The following is a 20,345-nucleotide window of genomic DNA, read 5'->3' as shown; positions in this document are numbered from 1 at the left end:
CAAATTCATGGAAGAGTAGTTAGACAGATGGAAATTCTTTTTAGCCTTAGAGAGGTGGCTGGTGTTGTAGGCTGCTCTGCCTGGTTTTAGGAATTGTATCTCTAGCCCTTGTGGCTAAGGGCGAGGGACGACCTTTGGAATGCAAGCCACAGGAGACAAAGCTTGTTTCTGGTAGCAAACAGCTGCCTCAGTTTCCTCTCCCTGCCCCCAAAGCTTGGTCGGAAGTCAATGACAGGTAAGACCCCTTATAGGAGGGGCACTCTAAGTCAGACTTGATCACTTGGGAGGCCTTCATGGAAGGACTGGGGCGGGAGCTGCAACAAAGAGGGAGCAATGGACTCTTGTCCCTGGCTTTGACAAAGCCTGAGTCCTCATGTTCTCTGGAAGTAGTGCTTCCTGGCTCTAATCCCCTTAAGCTTGAATACCTGCTGAGGAGAGGTGCAGCTCCTTGCCTTGCTAGAGTGTGTCCTGGGGAAAAATCTGGCATCACAAAGACTTGCCGATAAACCTGTGAAATCTGCTCTGCTAAGAGTGCTTTCATTCATATGATAAGGGTCCGAGAGGAAATGAGTTATGTCTCCCAAAGTTTCTGCAACTCTCTTCCTGACAGACACTGACTCATACTAAGCCCTCAGATTTCTTTAAAATGTTTATCTACTGTTTGATCCTTGCCTCCCTGTACTCCTGTGTATTACAACCCAATAAAAGGCTATGAAGCAGGGGGCTCAGGACCTTTTTCTCCTCGGAGAAACTGGCTGCTGCTGGCTTTTGTCTTCCCTGAGAAACTGGCCACAGTCCACTCCTCCTACCCAAGCAGATCTCAGCATGTCTCAGCCATATTCACTAGTGCCTGTGGCACATGGGGGGACTCGCGGAGAAGTCGCCCCCACAGGCTGGTACACCAAAACAACAGTCAAAACCTGTCAGAGGTGAGAGTGAGCATGAAGGTCTCTACAGCCCAAATTTAAAATAACAAGGATTAGTCCATAATAATCCAGTCTATGCAAGCCTTGGGACAGTCCAAGAGTCTCATACTAGATCATACTCTGTCCCACTCCCAGTGGTATCTAAACATCCATTCTCTCCACCACAAGCTGTTAAATGAAGGTGTACAAAGTCAGTGCTAACATATTTTGTGGGAATATTAGAGAAAATGGTATGTTAGTAGACTTGACAGCAAGCTAAAATATCTTTCATTTGGCTATATATATATATATATATATATAGTGTGTGTGTGTGTGTGTGTGTGTGTGTGTGTAACTGTGTTTCTTAGGTGCTTGTGTAGCAGTCAGCTCCATTGTCCTTTCAGACCTTCTCAGACACTTATCCACTTGTTGTGAGCCATCCTGCTTGGTTTCAGGGACTGCAGCAGACAATAAGGCCATGGCTAGAGCTGAGTAAAAAGGCCTTGGGGGCATGAGTCACTAAAGAGACAGAACATTTCCTCATGACGAGAGCACAGCTCCTGCCTTATTCACTTCCCCCTGCTTGGACCTGGTGGATGTCTGGTTAGAAAATGATGGGTAAGATCACTCAAGGGAGGGTCCACCTAAGGCATGCACAGTCATGATGGACCATCAAGGAAGGACTTAGAGGTCTTCAGAGAAGGGACAGAAGGATAATTATCCCTTGGCTTTGTCATAGCCCGAGTCCTCATTCTTTCTGTAAAGTTTCCTAGTATCTTGGCTGCTGTGCTTTCCCCAGGTGACTCAGCCTGGGAACAGTGCCAGAGGAAGTTTCATCCTTGTATTGGCAAAAATGGCTCCCAGGGGTGATTTTGCCCAGAGAATGAATATACAATGTTTCCTTTGAGACTTAATCTGCCCTGTTGCTATGAAACAACCACTCGAGCTAGAGACAACCCTGACCTGAGACAAGCTCTGTGTTTCTCCAGATATTATCTGTAAATGATGTCAGTTTCTCATGACTGTAGCTTTTTGGACATTAGCTGATGAGCTTTGCATACATACTATATATCTCTGTATGAGCTGAACTCAGTGAAAATGCAAGTAAAGAATTGTTCAGTATCTTTCTCCTTTGAGGGACTGGTTACATTTCCTGTCAAAACAGATCACACATTGGGCATTTTTCTGCAATGACACAGGGAAGCTCTGCTGGCAGAGAAACCACATCAACCAGTGTTGCACCTAATAGAATCATTTATACAGTAAATGGCACATGTGATTAACTATTCCAGCAGTTTTTGTGCAACTTATCACATAACTAACCTAGACCACCAAGGTTAGAAGCTGCAACCTCACTTCTTTTCATGAATCCCCACAGTGGATACCATTTTTTAAAAATATATTTTGTTGATCATGCCATTACAGTTGTTCTATTTCCCCCCTTCATTCCCCTCCACCCTGCACACCCCGTCCCCCACCATTCCCCCCTTTAGTTTATGACATGTTTCAAATTCTTTAGATTCTATATCTCCCCTACTATTCTTGCCCTCCCCCCTATCTATTTTCTACCTACTGTCTATGCTACTTATTCGCCCCCCTTCTCCCCCCTTCCCCTCCTCCCACTCCCCTGTTGCTAACCCTCCATGTGATCTTGATTTCTATGGCTCTGCTCCTGATCTAGCTGTCCTTTTAGTTTGCTTTTGTTTTAGGTGTGGTTGTTACTAACTGTGAGTTTGCTGTCCTTTCACTGTTCATCTTTTTTATCTTCTTTTTCTTAGGTAAGTCCCTTTAACATTTCATATAATAAGGGCTTGGTGATGAGGAACTCCTTGAACTTGACCTTATCTGAGAAGCACTTTATCTGCCCTTCCATTCCAAATGAAAGCTTTGCTGGGTAGAGCAATCTTGGTTGTAGGTCTTTGGATTTCATGACTTGGAATACCTCTTTCTGGCCCCTTTTTGCCTGTAAGGTCTTCTTTTGAGAAATCAGCTGACAGTCTGATGGGAACTCCTTTGTAGGTGACTGTCCCCTTATCTCTTGCTGCTTCTAGGATTCTCTCTTTCATTTTAATCTTGGCTAATGTAATTACGATGTGCCTTGGTGTGTTCCTTCTTGGGTCCAACTTCTTTGGGACTCTCTGAGCTTCCTGGATTTCCTGGAAGTCTATTTCCTTTGCCAGAATGGGGAAGTTCTCCTTTATTATTTGTTCAAATAAGTTTTCCACTGGTGGCTGTGCCTCTTCCCCTTCTGGCACCCCTATAATTCTGATGTTGGAACATTTAAAGATGTCCTGAAGGTTCCTAAGCCTCTCCTCATTTTTTTGAATTCTTGTTTCTACATTCTTTTCTGTTTGGTCATTTTTTTCCTCTTTCTGGTCCACTCCATTGATTTGAGTCCCAGTTTCCTTTCCATTACTATTGGTTTCCTGTGCATTTCCATTCATTTCAATTAGTTTAGCCTTCATATGTTCCTCTAATTTGTGACTGAAATTAACCAGTTCTGTGAGCATCCTGATCACCAGTATTTTGAACTGTGCATCTGAAAGTTTGGCTATTTCTTTATCACTTAGATTTATCGGCTCTGGGGCTCTAAGTTCTTCTTGAGCCATGTTTTGATCTGTTCCTGCCTGTTAGGTATAAGGAGCGGAGCCATGGGTGTTCACCAGGGCGGGGCCACCCAGGTCGCTGGTTTGTGATGCTGTAGGTGGGGGCGGGGTCAGAGAGGGACAATGGCGGTCCCCTCTGCTGCTTCCTGCTACTGGGGCCTGCCCAGTCTGTCTCACTGCTCCCTCCTTCACCGGTTTATTGGTTTGGCTGAAGGGTTAGTTGTTGTCAGACTTCCATGAAGTTCAATTTTCTGTGGTTTGGGCTGTGTTTTTGTTGCTAAAACTTTGTTGTTTTTAAACTTGGTTGTGGGAGGAGGTACAGTGCTTCCACCTACACCTCCATCTTGGTGGAAGTCCCTGGATACCATTTTTCACAGGGTCACAATCTTACAATGCCACTAGAACATGACTTGATTCCACTGAGTGGCCATGTCAGAAGTTCTGCCACAGATATCTAAAATGTCTCCTGGTAAGTAATATTAGTTTGCTTGTGCTGTCAAAACACAGTGCTATGTTGGTGGGTGTAAACAACATACTTTTAACCTTCAGTTCTGCAACCTCGAATTTTGAGATTAGGTTCTAGGTTGGATTGTTATCTCCTGGGGACCCTATCCTTGTTTGCAGGTGAGTATGTTTAAACTTCTTGTTCCCAAGAATTTCCTCTATGCTTCTCTGTGATCTGACTGTTTGGTAAAGGCTCCACTTTGATTGGATTAGGACACCCCCAAATTAATTCTCTTAACATTATTCCCCCTAAAAACTGTCAATCCAAATACATGCATACTGTGAGATAATGGACCTTCAGACTTCAAATTGTGAATTTGGAAAACACATTTGAGCCTTAATGCATGCCACAGCTTGGCTGAAGAGACTTACACAAAAATGAGGCTGCAGGTGGAAAAATATGCATATGTAATATACTCATATGTGTCATAGGTACAGCCACATATGAACTAAAAGTTCTTTCCCAATGACATTGCCACCATTGCAGTCTCTGATGGCGGTTGCTTTCTGAATCAATCCCTTACTTGAAATTTATAATTGTTTCAAACCCAATTCTCATGGTGTCAGGTTGTTCAACACTATCACACGCTATGATGGTTGTTATTGTGTGCAGTATTTCTTTGACCAGTATATGTGTTAGATGTTAGCCATATATCAGAGATGTGGATTTTTTCCCATGTCATGGAAAGACTATATTTCTTCATTAAATCTCCAAATAATTGTCTCTTCACTAATTCTGTTATCTCTACAATGAAGGCTTCAAAACTTGATTGAATAAAAAAATCAGTGCCTTTTTTTAAGCACAATCAAGTGGATTCCTTTCACGAGTGTGTTTCCCTGTATGCTGGCTTTAAATTGTGGAGGCATAAAATTCTCTAGGAATTGACCTCTCTTGTCAGGGGAGGCCAAGGTTCAGTAGCTCAGGGAAGTCTCAGGAGACAATAGATGGTCCAGTTGCTAGGAGATGGCCGGGGACTGATTGAATTCCGACAGTTCCCATGGAGACGCCAGAACAGGATGTCTTGTGAGACCAGAATTACCACGGAAGTGTGGAGAGATGAGAATTGGCCCGGTTGCTAGGAGATGGCAAGTCAGTGGTTCAGTCATGGTGGTTCCCATGGAGATGCCCAAATAGAAAGTCTTTGATATGAGAATTGGCCCAGGAAGTCTCGAGAGAAGAGAGTTTACCCGGTTGCTGGGAGACAATCAGTGACTGATTGACTCAAGGTCGTTCTTATGGAGATGCCAGAATGGGCAGTTTCAGGAGACAAGAAATTGCCCAGCAAATCTCAAGAGAGGAGAACCAGCACGGTTGCTAGGATACAGCAAGTCCGTGATTGAGTCACGGTGGTTCCCATGGAGACACTGGAACTGGAATACTCACCAGGTGAGAATAGGCCCAGGAAGTATCGAGAGATGAGAAGCAACCCGGTTGCTAGGAGACGGCCCATCAGTGATTGAGTCCCGGAGGTTCACTTGGAGCCGCCGAGAGAACGGAAAGTCTCAGGCAAGGAGAAGGTGATGTGGAGATATAAGGGAAAGAGTGAATGATTGAGTCACAGAAAATGACACTCGAGCCAAGGGAATGGGAAGTCTCGCACAAGGAGAATGTTACACAGAGGTATCAGAGGGAGAGTGAGTGACTGAGTCGCAGAGAATCACACTGGAGCCGCAGGAATGGGAAGTCTGACTCGAGGAGAAGGTGACACAGATATATTAAAGGGAGAGTGAATGGGCTTGGATCTGACATCAGCCTTCGGTCATGGCCACCTGAGACAGCTGGTTCGTCAGGTTCTTCAGATGCTTGAACCTCTCATTCTGAGCTGTCCACAAGGGTAGGTAGGGTCAATATCCCATGGCAGGGTGTCACTCTTTTAGCAGGTAGCCATATAGCGCCTGGAGGTACTGAAACACAGGCATACCCTCTTCCTCATGTTAACACCTCAACTGGCCCCTCCCATTTTCCCTCCCCTGAAGGACCTCTATAACAGTATGTGAGGGGATCCCTTATTATCTACCTTTTGTCTATTGAAATGTTTCTCGATTGGTGTTTTAAGAGAATTAGCTCAATTAAGAAAATAGTTAAGTATACATAGCCAACATTATGAGATTTCTGGGAGAGTTTCCTGGCTCCCCATTTTTTGCTTTGTTTAGAAGAGTTTTAAAAATGTGATGGGTACATTCAACAATTGCTTGGCCTGTGGGATTATAAGGGATGCCTGTTTTGTGTTGAATTCCCCATCTTAGTAGAAAATCTTGGGAGGTTTGGGCTATATACCCATGTCCGTGATCAGTTTTAACTTGTTGTGGACGGCCCAGGTGGCTAAAAGCCTCAAGCCAATGGGCCTGGATGTTTTTAGCTGATTCGCTCATAAGAGTGGAAGGGTGTAATGCTCTGGAGAAAGTATCAATAGAGACATGAATAAATGTAAACTTCCCAAAAAGGGCTTAATGGGTGACATCAGTTTTCCAGATTACTTGTGGCTCTAAGCCTCTAGGATTATTTCAAATAGAGGGCAATGACTTACCTAAGGCAATCTGGCAATCTGGACATACTCTAATAATTTGGCCTGAGAACATGAAAGTTTGAACTTCTTGGGAATCGCGTGACTATTTTGATGAAAAAAATGATGGGAGGCAACAGCCTTTTGAAAGCTATCTATCATGCTCTCTAGACCATCAGCTTGGGCATTGCCTTTAGACAATGGACCAGGGAGACCTTAGGAGAATGCATATGTGTAACAAACAGTATGTTCCCTTTTATCTAGCAAAGTTTGCAAGGTTAAAAACAGGCTGAGTATGGGGGGGGTGTCAATGGATTTCTTAAGGAGAGCCTGGTCTATGTGAAGGAGATTACATATGATATAACCAGAGTCATGGGCTTGTGAGGCCACTCTTGGAGAGCTGTAATGTCTCCTGAGAGCTCAGCCCATTGAGTGCAAACATGACCATAGGAAATACAGTTTCCATTCCTTATTGTCCTGCCAGGTGATGGTAGCTTTCCCTGTTTTTCCTGAGCCATCATTAAAAATTGTCCTTGCTTTGGGGATAGGGGTCTTACTTTTTCTTTCAGACAAATATTGAAAATTGGGAGGATTTGTAACAATTTCTCTGAGGGCAGGCTAATTTCTATTTTGCCAACAAAGTCTGTGATAGCACACTGAAATTCCAGAGACTGACTGAATAGCTGTTGTAAATAGATTTGGGTAAGCGGGATGTGAATGATGGCTTGATCATGGCCAAAAAAGTTGCTGAGTTCTTTCACAACCTTTAATAATCAGTTGGCATAAAGCTGTAATATAAGTGGTAATAGTAGGTTGAGGCTGATGAGAAACAGCCATTCTGTCATGCCTATCTGAGGTAATAGTTGACCAATTAATCTGGTGGGGGGGTACCTAAAGTTGGAAAGCAGAAGAGCCTGATAGGAAATTTGCAGTCAACTCTTGTGAGCTGGGTTTGGTTATATAAGCTGACTGACAAGGTCTAATACTTGGAGAGCCTGGGGGGATAAAGTTCTAAGGGAATTTAGATTGGAGTGTCCTTTTAAGGTATTGCATAAATAAGTAAGCTGATGGGGGGTATTTCCTAGGCATTATTAACTGGTGGACTAATTTGTAGTGTTTGAGGCTGAATTGTCCTGTGAAAAAGAATGTTCCCCAGGTATTTCCAAGACTCAGAGTATTGGACCATTTCAGGGGCTACAATTAAGCCTGCATTAGATATGACCTTCTTAAGTATGTATGTATGTATGTATGTATGTATTTATTTAATTGTTGTTCAAGTATAGTTTCCTGTCTTTTACTCCCATCCCAGCCCACCCCCCCAAAAGCTCCCCACCTCCCTCCCATTTCCACCCCCCTTAGTTTTTGTCCATGTGTCCTTTACACTTGTTCCTGTAAACCCTTCCCCTTTTCCCCTGAAATTCCCTCCCCCCTCCCTCCGGTCACTGTCAGCCTGTTCTCTATTTCAGTGTCTTTGGTTATATTTTGCTTGTTTGTTTGTTTTGTTGTTTAGCTTCCTGTTAAAGATGAGATCATATGGTATTTGTCTTTCAATGCCTGGCTTATTTCACTCAGCATAATGCTTTCAGATACGACCTTCTTTAAATAAGCATAAGTCTTAGCTAGCATCTCAGAAGATGGGGCAGCAATCAGACTATTGTCCACATAATGATATATTATAGAATTAGGGAACTTTTTCCAGACAGGCCATGAGGGATGATGGATGAAATATTGGCAGATAGTTGGGCTGTTTAGCATGCCTTGAGGTAGAACCCTCCATTGGAATATCTGTAATAGCTGAGAGTTGTTAAGAACCAGGACAGAGAAAGCAAATCACTCTCTGTCCTTTTCAGGTAAAAGAATCGTAAAAAAGCAATATTTTAAGTCAATGACTAGAAGTGGCCAATCCTCTGGGAAGCAAACTGGATTTGGGACTCCAGGTTGGAGAGCTCCCATTTGTTGAAGTATCTCATTGATTTTCTAAGATCATGTATTAACCTCCATTTCCCTGATGTTTTAGTAACTACAAAAATCAGTGTATTCCACAGGCTGCCAGATGGCTCAATATGTCCTGCCCCTAATAGTTGTTTTACTAATTCATGAGATTTTTCTAACCTCTCCCCTTTCAGTGGCCACTGATTGACCCACACAGGTGTATCTGAAAGTCATGTGAGGGATAAAGTAGAGTTACCTGAACAGTGGCCATTAGCAAAAAGGTGGGAGGGTGATTTTAATCCCCACTGAGTAAGAAGGTCTCATTCCCAAATGTTAATTGGGACTGGAAAGACATAGGGCTGAATTTCTCCTTCCTGTCTGTCAGGGCCATAGCACCTGAGGGACCAGACACTTCTGCATGGTTGAGAATGGCCTCCTATGCCAGTTAAGGATGTGTCAGCCTCTGTTAGGCTGTCTGGAGGCCAATATTGGCTAGAAATTATAGAGACATCGGCACCCGTATCTACTAGGCCGTGAAAAGTTCTGTCTTTGATTTTGATTTCTAAAAGAGGTTTATTATTAGCCCTGGCTGGTGTAGCTCAGTGGATTGAGGGCAGGCCTGCGAACCAGAGGATCAAGGTTCGATTTCCAGTCGGGGCACATGCCTGGGTTGCAGGCCAGTTCCCAGCAGGGGATGCACATAGGCAACCATACACTGATATTTCTCTCCCTCTCTCCTTCCCTTCCCCTCTAAAGATAAATAAATAAAATCTTTAAAAAAATAAGCATAAGTAAAAGAGGTTTATTTCATTTAATGGAGGTGGTCCAATAAACGGATTAATTATTTGTACTACCAAAGTGTTCTTCCCCTCTTTTAATATTTCGAGTATTTGGTACTGTTTAGAGAAGAAGAAGAAATTGGGCTATATGAGTTTGGGCAGGAATGACATGATATCCAAAGGCTCTGATCATAATTTTGATTTCTCCCTGATAATCAGAATCAATTACTCCGGGCTGGACTAAAATGCCTTTAGTGGTAATGCTAGACCTTCCTAACATCAGTCTAACAGTGCCCTCAGGCAATGGTTGCCATACCCCTGTAGGATCTATGAGGATTTTATCCTGTTCTTTTAAGATGAGTTCTTGGGGATATTCGGCCTTCATGGTTCCCTCAATTTTTTTCTCCCCAGTTTTTCTCCAGAGGTCCCACCAACTTCAGTCAAGTGGGGTGGATGCACCACACATCCAGACGTGCCAGCTCCTTGGGTCCATTCATCTGAGGTGCCTCTGCGGAGCTTTTCTCAGTCCCAATCCACCACCAGACTCTATTCGGCCCAAACTCCTGACCACTTGGGTCAGTCACGAGAGGACAATATTTCCCCGTTCTCTGAGTCTAGTTCCTGAGGTGGGGTGCACGTAGGTGGCACCTGCAGGCCCTCGAGGGTGAGATGAGATGGGATGTGGGTGCCTGGGTCCTGGCTCCTGGATTTAATTCTTCACCTTTATTCTGAAGTCCCTGTAAGGAGTTGGGGATCCCAGTGAGCTGTCCTGCAGGTGGGCCAAAGTCGGGCACCTTCTTGTTTTTCTGTGCCACCTCCTCCTCCTCTACCTTGTCCCACCCCTGGTGGACCCGCAGCCCATTGGCCTGTGTGTGGCCTGTGGAGTGCCTGCTGCCCAAGGCTGTCGTCATCCTAAGAGAAACATCTGGCGGCCTGGGGAGTGGTTGCATGGGGCGAGGGGAACCCATTTAGGGGCTCAAACGCAGAAGTGCAGCCACAGCACACAGGTTGACCAGCTGGCCAGTCAGTCCAATACTCACTAACTGGCTAATTTGAGAGCTCTTCACCCTTGCAGGTAATGCTTTCCTGTGGTAGAAGAGAGGAGGGGGAAGGAAGGCAGAGGCGGTGCAGTGGTCAGGCTGTGGTGGGAAGAACAAGGTGGGGCAACAGGGAGTAAATGTTAACATTTAAAATTTTTTTTTGTAAGTATAGTTCTCCCCATGCAAATAGTGTTAAGGTTATAAACTTCTGTCTCTCCATTTATATTATATATAATTTAACTTATATACTATATATAAATTATATTATACACACACACACACACACACACACACACAGAAACTCAAGCATGTATAATGTCATCATCGCAATGACCAGTTTCTGTTTCTGTTACTGTTTATCACTGAGGGATGTTTCCCACTGGCTGCATTAATGACAAAACAATTTTGTCTTTAAAGGGGTCCTCTTCCCCCTGCCCCTCCACAGAGTGTGGGTTGGGAAGACAAGCATGGGCTTGTGGGTTAGGAGGTCCTGGCATCATCCTGCACTGGGTTCAATCCCATCTGAAGATGTGGACTCTTTATCACTTCCACTGCAGCTGCTGGCCTTGCACTGGTGCCCTCCACCTCCACTTCAATGCCATTAACCTGGGCCACACAGAGGACATAGGTCCAGAATCGCAGGTCAGCCCACTGAGTCAGTTGTACAAACCTGGTGAGAGTTCCCTGATGAAAACCACCAACTTTCCTATTTCCAGCCTTCTCTTCACTCTCTGTGAGCTTTACTGATAATTAAATAAAAACTTACAGGATTGAATTGTCACCTACCACTGGTAAGTTATATAAATTTAAATATTTTTTTCTCTATTGTGATAGGCTGATTGAAAATGCACTTCCCTCAATATGTTTTAAGTATTCAACTTATTGGTGTCACACTGATTAATAAAATTACATCAGTTTTAAGTGTAAAATTTTACAGGAATTGTGTATGTGGTACTCTGTGTTACCACCCAAAGTCCAGGCTTTAATGTTTTTTTTAAAAGTTAAACGTGATATGAGATGTCTAAAAATCGTCATTTTATTTTAAAGACTATAATGAAAATATTAATATGAGTAAAATGGCCTTCACTGCCACATCAAATCAGCTTTACTTGATAGTTATTTATAAAGCATTAAATCAAAAACTGCAGTTTACACATTTACTCCTAGTTTGAATGGAACATTTTCCAAGATAAATCATATACTAGGCCATAAAACAAGCCTCAATAAAGTCAAGGAACTTAAAGTATATCTACCCTATTGTCTGACCACAATGTTAAATATAATTAAAATTAAGTATAAAAATAAAAGAGAAAAAACACAACTGTATGAAGATTAAACAACATGGTTCTACACAACCAATAGCTGAAAGAAGAAAACAAACAGAAAACCAAATCTACCTTGAGACACATAAAACTCGAAAAACAACCTAACCAAATCTCGTATGAAGTAAAAGCAGTTAGAAGAGAAAACACTATAGCTATACAAGGCTACCAAAAGAGCAGGAAAATTTTCCAAAAATTTATTTAAATTTATACATGAAGAAACCAGAGACAGAGGCAAAAACAAGTTAAAAATATGTAAGTAGAAAAATATAACTGTGGGGGTGACTTCCTCATGAGTACCCCCAAGTGCCACAGATGAAGAGTAATCATGACCAAAATATGACATGATCTGCTTGGGGAGGAGAAGTGAGCAGTGGCCAGTCTCACAGGGGAAAACGTCAGCAGCAGCCGGTTCCTCAGAGGAGAAAAAGGCCTCAAGCCCCATCCTTGAAGACCATTTATTGGGTTCTAGTACACAGGAATACAGGGCAGCAAGGATCAAACAATAGATAACATGTCAAAGAAATCCGAGGGCTCCCTATGAGTCCAAGTCTGTCAGGAACAGAGTTTTAGAGTTTCCTGCTTGAACCCTTAACATATGAATGAAAGCACTCTTAGCAGAGCAGATTTCACAGGTTTATCAGGAAGTCTTTGTGATGCCAGATTTTCCCCAGGACATGCTCTAGTAAGGCAAGGAGCTGCACCTCTCCCCAACAGGTATTCAGACCCTTAAGGGGATTAGAGCCAGGAAGTGCTTCTCCCAGAGAACATGGGAACTCGGGCTATGTCAAAGCCAGGGGCGATGGTGTAAGAGTCCATTGCTCTTTGTTGCAGCCCCCCAAGTCCTTCCATGAAGGCATCCCAAGTGATTGAGTCTGGCTTAGGTTGCCCCCCTCTGTGAGGGGTCTTACCTATCATTGACTTCCAACTAAGCTTTGGGGGCAGGAAAAGGAAACTGAGGCAGCATTTGCTACCAGAGACAAGCTTTGTCTTCCGCGGCTGGCACTCCCAAAGGTCATTCCTCACCCTTAGCCACAAGAGGTCGAGATACAATTCCTAAAACCAGGCAAAGTGGTCTACAACATATGACAAAAATCAGATCACAACTAAATGAAATAAAAGTACCGGAGAAAAGACTAGTAAAAATAAAAGCCAATTCATTGAAAAGCAAATTGAAAAATATATAGTAAGACTCGTCAAATAGGAAAAGGGAAAAAAATAAATCAAAAAGGAACTGTCAACTGACACCACAGATAAAAAAATCATTAAAGTATTCTATAAATAAATGTATACCAACAAATGTGACAATCTAGTTAAAATGGATTTTCAAAACATAGAATCCCCCAAGGAACAAACAGAAACAGAGAATCTATAGACCGATTCTTAGCAATGAAGTTGAGGCAGTAACCAAAACTCCCCAAAACCAAAATGCCAGAATCAGATGGCTTTATAGGTGAAGCCTACCAAATATTTTAATAATAATTAGTACACATTATTTTCAAACTATTTAAAAAATTACAGAATAACACTTCCAAATTCATGAGTCCAGTATTAACCTGATTAACAAAACCAAACAGACACAACAAAAGAATAGGCTTACTGTCAATAACAAACACAGTGCCACAATTCTTTTCTTTAAAGATTTTATTCATTTATCTTTAGAGGGGAAGGGAAGGAGAAAGGGAGAGAAATATCAATGTATGGTTGCTTCTCATGTATCCCCCTCTGGGAACTGGCCTGCAACCCAGGCATGTGCCCTGACTGGGAATCGAACTGCAATCATCTGGTTTGCAGGCCCTCACTCAATCCACTGAGCTACACCAGCTAGGAGATGCCACAATTCTTAAAAGATTAATAGCAAACTGAATTTAACAGTATGTTAAAAGAATTATACGTTATAATCAAGAAGGAGTTATACCCAAAATGCACATCTGTTTTAACATCTTTTAAAAGATTGTGATTTATCAACTCAAAAAATCAAGAATTATAGTCATGTGATTATTGACAAGATGCAGGAAAACCATTTGGCAAAATTCAATATCAATTTATGATTTTTAAAACACAACAGAAATCAATAAAATCAAAACCCCTTCAGCTGTTAAAGTCTCTATATGACAAGCCAACAGCTATTATCATACTCAGTTGTAGAAAAAAGAAAGCTTTCCCTTTAAGATGAGGAAAAAGAAAAAATGCCCACTCTCTCCACTATTATTCAGCAGAGTTCTAGAGTTTCTATCCACAGCATATACATTTTAAAAGAAAATAAAAGGCATTCAAAAAAAGCAAAACTGACCTGATTGCAGATGACATCAGACTATGTATAGAAACCCAAGAGAATCCAACAAAACAAAAAAAATGAATAGAATTAATAAATTTAGTGTGGTACCAAAATGCAAACTTAATATACAGAAATGTGTCACATTTATATACACTAATAATAAAAATCTGAAGAAGGAATAAATAAAATCATCCTATTTATAACCGAATGGGAATAATTAAATGTCCAGGAATTAACAAAGTCAAAGAGGTGAAAGACCTGTAATATCCAAAGTATGACTCTGCAGGAAAAAGTTGAGATGGACAGACATACAAAAAAGAAGGATAATATATGCTCATAAATTGGTAAGGGTAAATTGTTTCCTGATGACCACACTTTCCAAAGCAATTTAGATATATAATGCAATTTCTATCAAACTGCCAATTTTATTCTTCTCAGAACTGGAACAAATCATTCTAAAGTCTATATGGAACCACAAAAGACGCCCCCCCCCCCCATAGCCAAACCAATCTTGAGAAAGAGGATCTAAATTGGAGAGATTATAATCCCAGATCTCAAACCACACTACAAAACTATTATTTTCAAAACAGCATGGTATTGTCTCCTAGGAAAAAAAGAAAACAACACACAAAGATTTATGGGAACAGTTAGAAAGCCCAGAAATAAATCCTCACTTTTGTGCACAAGTAATGTATGACAAAGGAGGCAAAACTATACACTGGAATAATGACACTTTCTTCTACAAGTGATCTTGAGAAAACAGAAGAGGTACATGCTAAAGAGAGACCTAAACACTCTTCAATGATATACAAGAATGCACTTAAACTGAAGCCATCCTAACCCAACTTTTCCAGAATTCCAACTGACCACATCCCCACTCACATCTTTCTGCCTTCCAGCTGATTCCAGCCCTACCTGTCTTATACCAGACCTGCCTCTGTTCTTAAAAGGTTTTTCCAGATACCTCATTTTTTTCAATAGCTCAAAACCTGAGTCACAAGTGTTAAAAAAACTCCACTGTTAGAACCCTGGGGTTCTGGCTGAGGCCTACCCTGACTCATGGGAGACCTTCAGAAAAGAGACCCCAAAGAGCACGTGAGACATTCTTACAGTTTTCTAAGACTGGGTCTCATATTTGGCAACATGTAGGAAACTCGATCAAGTATGTATTTTGTGTGTAAGGCTTCTGATGGAAATATTGCAGTCACACAAAGGAATGAAGCACTGATACTTGCTCAGATGTGTATGAGTATGGATGAACTTGTTCCAAGTGAGAGGAGCCCAGTCATCACAGACAACAAACAGTGTGATTCCATTCCTATGAAATAGCCAGAACCATGACACTCTAGATGGAGACAGCAGATTGGGTGGTCTGGAGTTGGGGGCTGGGGGCAGTGGTGGTGGTGATGGTGGTGTGGTGTGAAGTGGGCTAGGAGAGGAGGGAGTGGGGTGGGAGGGGAGAACAAGAAAGGGAAGGAGAGGAAAAACGCCAAAGGAGCTACTTAGTTCATGACACTGGATGTGGGTGCTATTCTGAGAGTTGTGTTGTTGTTGTTTTAAACATAAAACAACACACAACTGCCCTGAACACACAAGAAGTAACCTGTGTGGACTTAAACCGGGATCAGCCACCACACCACCACTGGCATTTGGCAGAAATTAAATCGAAGGCAGAGGAAGGAGTGGGAAGAATCACTAACTTACTTTTCTGCAGGCCACAGGCATCAATGTTCTAAAAGGAACATGACCTCATTTTCCAGATACGTGAAAGAAATTTATACTTGAGATACTTCTATGTGCTATTTCTAAATGATATGCATAAATGAAATCAATGACGGCAGCTGTTATGACCACTTGCCACCAACCTCTAAACCTTCTTCCATTCACTGCTGTGCCTGGTGCACCCCATCTCCCCTCCCTCCCTGTGTCCTTTCCCTGCTCACCTCCCTCCTCAGCCCTCCACATCTCCCACCCTCAGCCCAGCCTTGTGGTCGGCCTTCTTCCTCTGGAAGCTATAAAAGTGGCCTGCAGTCAGCTGGGGACTGACTACCAGGCTCCTTGCTAAGCCCTGCAGCCTCTCAGCAGCTAGGCCTCATCTAGTATTGTGGCAGTGGAAGGGAGCTTTGGGTACTTTACTCTCTCTTCCTTTCTCTTATCTCTGTATTTTCTTCTTTTCTGTTCCTATGCTCCTGGGATGGGGATGATCATGTCAGCACTACACTTCTACAGTGCTTCTGCAGAGCCATTGGGTGAACTTGGAAATGTCACAGAGTCGCCACTCCCTATACCTGCAGAGCATTCCTGGACCTTTAGAAATTTCCTGGAGGAGCCCTGGCTGGTGTAACTCAGTGGACTGAGTGTTGGCCTGGGAACCATAGGGTTGCTGGTTTGATTCCCGGTCAGGGCCCATGTGTGGGTTGTGGGCCAGGTCCCCAGTTTGAGGCAACCACACATTGATATTTCACTCCCTCTCTTTCTCTCTCCCTTTTCCTCTCTCTACAAATAAATAAATAAGATGTTAAGAAAGAAGAAATTTCCTTGAGGGGAAGCACACCCCTCCCTGCATCATCCTAGGTCAAGTAGGCACCCTTTGTGGACAGAGAAACTTGACTGGGGTCACCTTGTTTTATAGAGCCAATGCCTCTGCAAAACATCCATAAATGACAGTAATAGGAACAGTAATCACTGCAATGATGATGACATGATGCATGGTCATGTGTCTTCTCTTTTCATAGAGAGGTAAACATTGATGATGTGAAAAGTTTGCACAGTGACAAGAACTGAACAGACTTTGAGGGGTGACTGCATTGTAAGCAAGGTAAAGGGTAAACCACTGTGTTGTGCACTGAATGGAACAGGCTGTTGTAACAGCCATATTTAGAAGAATTAAAAAGTGTTAACATTTACTCTCTGTGGCCCCACCTCACACAATGCCTCTGCATTCCATCCCTCTCCTTGTCTCCAAACCATTACCTGTCAGTGTATAGAATGTTAAGGGAGCAAGTTGGCAAGTTGGAGACAATCTGCTAGTCAGCCTGGGTGCTGTGGGCACAGGTCGAATTCCAGCTCAGCCAACTGCTAAATTTTGACGCCCTGGGAACCATTTCCTAGGCAGCCAGAGAATCCCATCCCCACTTTGTGATGTCAAAAACCCAAGGTGGCAGGCCCCAGAGTCCTTAGCGCAGGCTGTGGACTGTGGGTCCTCTGTGTCAGGAATGGAAGAGGAAGAAGCTGAGAAGGCAGCAGGCAAGACAGGAAGGGTGCCACCTTCAGCACACACAGGACAGCTTTCTGTGCCCCCTGAAGTCATATCAGGACTTCAGAGGAAAATGTCTTCAATCGAGTCTCCAAGCCAGGACCCAGGATTGCCCCTGTTTCCACCCGCGTCACCCTCCGTGGTCCTGAATGCATAGCCAGTACTGACCCTCACCTTAGGCATGGCCCTTGGCAAGAAAAATCTCCCTGGTAACCAAAATTGAGGTGCTCATGCCCCCAGTCATGGGGGCAGAGGGGTCCTGTCTCTTCACATCGCTGCATGAAGACAAAAAGACTTCCGGGATTCACCACCAACACACAGAACCCAGGAGTGACCATGGTAGGATCCATGGCGCCCTATCCAGCCACCCCATACCTGGATCGCTTGGCACATTGGAAGGGGAACAAGCCACCAACCTCTCTGTTCCCACAGCCATCTTCATTGGTCAGTGAATAGATCTCCGTGGGCAGAGGGGAAGCACCAGAGAGTGCTGGTCAAGCCCTCCGGGCAGCCCTGGGGACTTTGGACAACCTCTCCCTCAACAGTCCTGCCGGTCCAACCCCCCACAAAAAGACACAGCCCGAAGCCCCTGCGTCCCCAGCTCCATCCGTCCTGTATTGCTGGCCTCCTGGAAGTTGCCCTCCTCACTCCACAAGTAAGAAACCCAAAAGCTGCCTCCAGTGACTTCAGTGGGAGGGATCTGGATCGCTGGTCCAGAAAGGGTCCCCACCACCCTGGCCATAGGTCCCCTCCCAGCACACCTGGGATCCGGCCTCTCCACCCTCTGCTTGACCTCAGAGTAGCTTCCTTGGAGCTTGTGCCTAGCATCTTGTGACCCTGGTAGTGGAAGGGGTCATGGTGCATCTGAGGCTGAGGGCAGAATCTGAGGCTAAATCTGGGGACCAGCTAGATGTCAGGGATTGGAAACTGTTCCCTGAAGTCCATTGCATGTAAGAGTCATGCAAAGATCCTTGATAAGGGATCTTTAGACTTAGCTATTTAGGAAAAAGTTGGGCAGAAGTTGAAATAGCATGAGGTGGTGTGAGATAAGATTCTAGGTTAGTGTCTCACTCCCTCCTTTAGAGGATTTAATTAAAAAATATGGGTTTGCTTGAATTTTGTTTTTGTTTTGAAAGGAGCAGCTCAGTTTCAAAATATTTTGCTAAGCCTCTAGTAAACAGAATAAGATCACTAATGTTGTTACATCATAAGGATTCTACTCAGAATTTAAATTGATTGTTTAAAGAAGGAAAAATGTGTCACTTCCCTCAGACAGTAAAAAGCATAGGAAGAAAAACAATGAGAACATGTGTCTTTTAACCACTCTGAATCCTCCTTCTGGAGGCCCAGGGACTGCTTTAGTCCTAGGAACAAGCCATTTGGAGCTTAGGATCTCCCTCCCTCTTCTCAGCCTCCCTAAAGTTGTCAAGGGTACTAGACAGTGAGACAGCTCACTTTTGAGCACACTCAAGAAATGCAGTAATCAATAAGAATCAACAACAACAAAAAAGTAAATGTATTGCCAGTGGAGAAAAATTGTTTTTAAAAGTTATGAATATGTTAATAAATTTGTGAATCTAAAGCATGCTGTAAGTGGGGTGGGGGTGCGACATGTTACGGAAATATTAAGGATCCTCCCTGTCTGTGCTGGAGCCGTGACCTTTTATTGGAAAACTGAAATATCGGGGTACTGTCTCCTGGGGATAACTAGCCCTTCTCCATGGAAGATTAAGCACCATTTTTTAAAACTTACCTATAAAAACTGATTGTTTCCTAGGGGAAGCCCTGGCTATTCTCCTGGAGGGAAGGGTTAGTCAACTGAGTCATGAAAGGCCCTTGGCATGTAACCATTTTTGTCTAAAACATATTTTAGCAGAGCCCCGCCCCCCATCCTTCCCACTTACCTTATAAACTCTGAACCTAGGAGCTACCAGGTCCTGAGAACAACAGGGCAATTAACTTGCTGCTCAAACTCATTGAAGCGTGCAGAAACAGCAGGGGGCCTATCTTTCCAAGCAGAGGAAAAAATGGCGCTTTTAAAACTAAGGCTGTTCTTCAGCCACCACTTGGAGCCTGGTTCACAGGGAGACCTGCTCCCTGCTGGCTGCAATCTGGGAAACTAAGGATTAAGGGTTTAAAGCCAAGAGGAGCCCTCCCAGGAGGGTGAGAATCAGACTCCCAGGGCTAAACAGGAAAAGTAATAGGAAAAAGTTAAAGGATTATTTATTTATCATTCCCTTAGCTAACACGGACCTTGAGAGATTTGCTTTTTCTGTCCCTGTGGTTAATAATTCACAGCCTATAGAGAGATTTCCTTGGAAGGTTTTACCTCAAGGGTTGTTAAATAGTCCCAACTATTTGTCAGCATTTTTTCATCCAGCTGTTCAGCCAGTAGGAAATTTATTCCCCCAAAGTGTTATTTATTGTCACCTGGATGGCATCCTAATTGCAGCTCCCTCACGAGATATTCTAGCAAAAACTACCTTCTTTCTTAAAAACTCTGTGGCCTCTGCTGGACTAGTAATTACTCCAGAAAAAGACCCAGAATTCAGAGCCTCGGAAATATTTAGGCTATTTCCTTTTTAATAGGACAATCTGGCCTCAAGTTCTTCAGATTAATCCACCTAGAGATTTAACTCTTAATGGCCTCCAACAATTCCTAGGAGCAATCAGCTGGGTGCAACCCAGCCTTGGAATACCTACCCAGCAGTTAACTCATTTATTTAACACCCTTAAAGGGGACCCTGATCTTAATTCTCCCAGGAAATTATCCCCTGAAGCTTTACAAGAATTGACTATAGTAAATCAACATATTCAGCAGCGGCAACTAACTAGAATTGTTCCACAGTCTCCTGTCTGGCTTTGCTGCTTCCCAACCGCAGGCCCCCCAATAGGTCTAATAGGACAGCTGTCACCCCACTTAGCTAGAGTGGCTTTTCCTATCTCATCAACCACAACGTACTATTACCACCTATATAACCGCATTGTGCCATCTTATCATAAAGGCCCAAGAGCGAGCACAGCAGTTACTTGGTTATGATCCCGACTTTATTCACATCCCCTTAACTCAGGTTTATTTACAGTTAACTGCTGTGCCCAATCTTTAGAATTTCAGTGTGCTATAGCTGATTTTATAGGAGGACTGGAAATTAATCTGCCTGTGGAGAGATTGCTCCAAAACATTCCATTCCTTAAAATAAGGCAAACAGAAGTCAGCCC

At 43.3% G+C, this 20,345-nt stretch overlaps 1 protein-coding gene across 1 annotated transcript in view; it reads right to left on the bottom strand.

The window, feature by feature from the left end:
- Window positions 1–19,315, bottom strand: part of BDH1 (3-hydroxybutyrate dehydrogenase 1) — a 93,899-nt gene extending 74,584 nt beyond the window's left edge. Inside the window, exon 1 of the mRNA XM_053672896.1 lies at window positions 19,031–19,315. The gene's annotated coding sequence lies outside the window, so the exon portion shown is untranslated. The remainder of the gene's footprint in view (window positions 1–19,030) is intronic.
- Between the last annotated feature and the right edge of the window lie 1,030 nt (window positions 19,316–20,345).

This window comes from Artibeus jamaicensis, unplaced genomic scaffold (assembly GCF_021234435.1).
Source record: "Artibeus jamaicensis isolate MK-2021 breed Jamaican fruit bat unplaced genomic scaffold, CSHL_Jam_final contig_793, whole genome shotgun sequence".
Classification (NCBI taxonomy): Eukaryota; Metazoa; Chordata; class Mammalia; order Chiroptera; family Phyllostomidae; genus Artibeus; species Artibeus jamaicensis.
This window is presented reverse-complemented; position numbering and strand designations above follow the sequence as displayed.